General features: G+C 50.7%; 1 non-coding gene across 1 annotated transcript; it reads right to left on the reverse strand.

Annotated features, from left to right (window-relative positions):
* On the reverse strand, positions 1-155 carry LOC143175567 (5.8S ribosomal RNA). Its single transcript, XR_013000293.1, has one exon. It is a non-coding gene; the product is annotated as a 5.8S ribosomal RNA (ribosomal RNA).
* Positions 156-4998: the final 4843 nt, after the last annotated feature.

Here is a 4998-nt window from a genome sequence, read left to right on the forward strand (position 1 = left end):
CGACCCTCAGCCAGGCGTGGTCCAGGAATTGTATCCGTGGACCGCAATGTGCGTTCGAAATGTCGATGTTCATGTGTCCTGCAGTTCACACGTTGACGCGCAATTAGCTGCGTTCTTCATCGACCCACGAGCCAAGTGATCCACCGTTCAGGGTAATCGTATAAATTTTATATTTCACATATATAATTTTATTCTCACTTGTTCGACCTAATATCTCTCTTCTTTCAAAGAGAAGATAAAAGTTGATACCTGAATCTCCGACCAGCGCGCGAAGGAGATTCAGGCGTCGCCTTGGAGACGACACCGAAGCCTTTCGAGACGAAAAACGTTCAAGTAATATGTATATATTTCTCGACGTTCCGGGCGTATAGTGCATTCAAAAACCCGCGAAAGACGCAGAAGACTCGCACGCGTGGAAACGACGGGGATATATTTTGTATCCTACCCGATACTGAATCCATCGCGTGCAGTCGACCCTCGCGTTCTTCCGATCAGACGCATCTATTGTTGCGCGCATGTTTTCGCGTCGCATCGCGCGAAACGTTGCACGAATCGTACCGATCGATCGATTGAAAGCAAATAATGAAAAAAGACTTCACAGCTGGCTCTTTGCCGGTCATTCGTCCCATGTTATCTCTTGCCGCGAAATTGGCGCGCAAGAGTTGGGTGTCAGACGCGCGGCTTTAAAACGAGCTTCACGGCCGGTCCCTTCGTTACCGCTTTCGTTCTTTCTCTCGGAACGACCATGAACGAACACGACGAGCGACGCTACGGCATACACACGTCCACGGATTCGATTAAAAAAACAGACTTCACAGCTGGCTCTTTGCCGGTCATTCGTCCCATATTATCTCTTGCCGCGAAATTGGCGCGCAAGAGTTGGGTGTCAGACGCACGGCTTTAAAACGAGCTTCACGGCCGGTCCTCTCAATTCCGTGTACGGTACACGCAAGATGCGGGTTCCACTTCCAGACTACCCGGTCCCTTCTCTCTACGAGAATCGATAGTAGAAGAACGGCTCGAAAACGCGTCTCAGAGACTAGGGGAAAAGAAGCGGTATGCGAGCGAAACGAAAACGCATTATGGAAACGTCGCGAAACAATGTTCGACGGTTGCTCGGTTCCAATCGTGCGGCCGTTTCAATTTCTCGTGCGCTTCACCGTCCCTCCGTAACTCTGGCCGATCGCGTATACCGAAGAGCCGACACGCGCAAAAACCACAGGCATTGTATACTGTGTATATATATATATATATGTTACAGTCACAGCCTTCGCGCGTTTTACTCTCCGACGCGGGGTTTCCACGACGAAAGAGAGACAGTTTCGTGGCGGGTGACTCGGCCGAATCGCTACGACGGGTATTTCTATTATAGAACGAATCATCGCCACCCTTTACCAGTGCCCGACGAAGGAATCACAAGGTCATCTGGAGTTTACAATGCCAGCGACGGTAATTCCAACGAAGACCCGATAAGTCAACTCATCGTTCTATTTCTCCCCGTACAGAAAAGCGAATCGACGCTAATGCACCTCGCGCAAGCACGAACGTTCTCTTCGCGTGGATCGTCCCATCGTCCAAAGATGTAAAGACGCATTGGAGATCGTGGTCTCTGGCGGGCTCATTGCACGCCCCACTGCATATCTTTCCTCGAATCGAGAATGATTCGTCCACTAAGGCTGCGAAACTACGCGTCGAGGAAACTAGGGGAAAGAAGCGGGATGCGAGCGAAACGACAATACATTATGGAAACGTCGCGAAACAATGTTCGGCGGTTGCTCGTTTCCTCCTGCGGACGTTTCATTGCTCGGGCGCTTCACGTCCCTCCGTAACCTTCGCGTGCCCCGGAGAGCCGGCAACCGGTGAACCACAGGCGTATAAACTATAGTCTTCTATAGCAAGCCTTCGGCGGTTACTCTCCGACGCGGGGATTCCACGACGAGAGAGAATTTCGTGGCGGGTGACATCGGTCGAAACGCTACGACGGGTATTTCTATTATAGAACGAATCATCGCCACCCTTTACCAGTGCCCGACGAAGGAATCACAAGGTCATCTGGAGTTTACAATGCCAGCGACGGTAATTCCAACGAAGACCCGATAAGTCAACTCATCGTTCTATTTCTCCCCGTACAGACAAGCGAATCAACGCTATCGCACCTCACGCATGCACGAACGTTCTCTTCGCGTGAATCGTCCCATCGTCGAAAGATATAGCCGCTTGGAGATCGTGGCCCATCAAGTTCTTCCGTAACTCCTGCGCGATCGCGTACCCCGGAGAGCAGGCAACCGGTGAACCACAGGCGTATAAACTATAGTCTTCTATAGCAAGCCTTCGCGTTTACTCTACGACGCGGGGATTCCACGACGAGAGAGATTTTCGTGGCGGGTGACACGGCCGAATCGCTACGACGGGTATTTCTATTATAGAACGAATCATCGCCACCCTTTACCAGTGCCCGACGAAGGAATCACAAGGTCATCTGGAGTTTACAATGCCAGCGACGGTAATTCCAACGAAGACCCGATAAGTCAACTCATCGTTCTATTTCTCCCCGTACAGAAAAGCGAATCGGCGCTATCGCACCTCACGCAAGCAGGAATGATCTCTTCGCGTGGATCGTCCCATCGTCGAAAGATGTAAGACGTACAGAAATCGTGGTCCATCACGATTATTCGTAACTCTCCGAGTCGCGTATCTGAGAGTAGGGCAAACGGAGAACCACAGGCATAAATAATACTATATATTTCTTATATAGTTAGCCTTCGCGTTTTACTCTCCGACATGGGGATTCCACGACGAGAGAGAGTTTCGTGGCGGGTGACTCGGCCGAATCGCTACGACGGGTATTTCTATTATAGAACGAATCATCGCCACCCTTTACCAGTGCCCGACGAAGGAATCACAAGGTCATCTGGAGTTTACAATGCCAGCGACGGTAATTCCAACGAAGACCCGATAAGTCAACTCATCGTTCTATTTCTCCCCGTACAGAAAAGCGAATCGACGCTATCGCACCTCGCGCGAGCACGTAACTACTCTTCGCGTGGATCGTCCCATCGTCGAAAGATGTAAGACGCACGGAAATCGTGGCCCATCAACGTTTTTTTGTAACTCTGCCGATCGCGTATCACAGAGCCGAGACGCACATACCACAGGCGTATAATACCGTTTTCTTTCGTATGGTAAGCCTTCGCGTTTACTCTTCGGCGCGGGGTTTCCACGTCGAGAGAGACTTTCGTGGCGGGTGACATCGGTCGAAACGCTACGACGGGTATTACTATTATAGAACGAATCATCGCCACCCTTTACCAGTGCCCGACGAAGGAATCACAAGGTCATCTGGAGTTTACAATGCCAGCGACGGTAATTCCAACGAAGACCCGATAAGTCAACTCAACGTTCTATTTCTCCCCGTACAGAAAAGCGAATCGACGCTGTTGCACCTCACGCAAGCACGAACGTTCTCTTCGCGTGGATCGTCCCATCGTCGAAAGATGTAAGACGCACGGAAATCGTGGCACATCACGTGTTTTCGGAACTCTGTCGACCGCGTATCTCAGAGACGACGCGCGCGAACCACTGGCATATACTATTATATATCGCGTTTTACCCTCCGACGCGGGGATTCCACGACGAGAGAGAGTTTCGTGAGCGGGTTGACTCGGAAGAAACGCTACGACGGGTATTTCTATTGTAGAACGCATCATCGCCACCCTTTACCAGTGCCCGACGAAGGAATCACAAGGTCATCTGGAGTTTACAATGCCAGCGACGGTAATTCCAACGAAGACCCGATAAGTCAACTCAACGTTCTATTTCTCCCCGTACAGAAAAGCGAATCGACGCAATCGCACCATACGCGTGCACGTAAACAACTCTTCGCGTGGATCGTCCCATCGTCGAGAGACGTAAGTTTTCATAGTATGAATTCGCGTTTTACTCTCCGACGCGGGGATTCCACGACGAGAGAGAGTTTCGTGAGCGGGTTGACTCGGAAGAAACGCTACGACGGGTATTTCTATTATAGAACGAATCATCGCCACCCTTTACCAGTGCCCTACGAAGGAATCACAAGGTCATCTGGAGTTTACAATGCCAGCGACGGTAATTCCAACGAAGACCCGATAAGTCAACTCAACGTTCTATTGCTCCCCGTACAGAAAAGCGAATCGACGCAATCGCACCATACGCGTGCACGTAACAACTCTTCGCGTGGATCGTCCCATCGTCGAGAGACGTAAGTTTCCATACTATGAATTCGCGTTTTACTCTCCGACGCGGGGATTCCACGACGAGAGAGAGTTTCGTGAGCGGGTTGACTCGGAAGAAACGCTACGACGGGTATTTCTATTATAGAACGAATCATCGCCACCCTTTACCAGTGCCCGACGAAGGAATCACAAGGTCATCTGGAGTTTACAATGCCAGCGACGGTAATTCCAACGAAGACCCGATAAGTCAACTCAACGTTCTATTACTCCCCGTACAGAAAAGCGAATCGACGCAATCGCACCATACGCGTGCACGTAACAACTCTTCGCGTGGATCGTCCCATCGTCGAGAGACGTAAGTTTCATAGTAAGCCTTCGGCGTTTTACTCTCCGACGCGGGGATTCCACGACGAGAGAGAGAGTTTCGTGAGCGGGTTGACTCGGAAGAAACGCTACGACGGGTATTTCTATTATAGAACGCATCATCGCCACCCTTTACCAGTGCCCGACGAAGGAATCACAAGGTCATCTGGAGTTTACAATGCCAGCGACGGTAATTCCAACGAAGACCCGATAAGTCAACTCAACGTTCTATTTCTCCCCGTACAGAAAAGCGAATCGACGCAATCGCACCATACGCGTGCACGTAAACAACTCTTCGCGTGGATCGTCCCATCGTCGAGAGACGTAAGTTTTCATAGTATGAATTCGCGTTTTACTCTCCGACGCGGGGATTCCACGACGAGAGAGAGTTTCGTGAGCGGGTTGACTCGGAAGAAACGCTACG

This window comes from Nomia melanderi, unplaced genomic scaffold (genome assembly GCF_051020985.1).
Source record: "Nomia melanderi isolate GNS246 unplaced genomic scaffold, iyNomMela1 scaffold0108, whole genome shotgun sequence".
Classification (NCBI taxonomy): Eukaryota; Metazoa; Arthropoda; class Insecta; order Hymenoptera; family Halictidae; genus Nomia; species Nomia melanderi.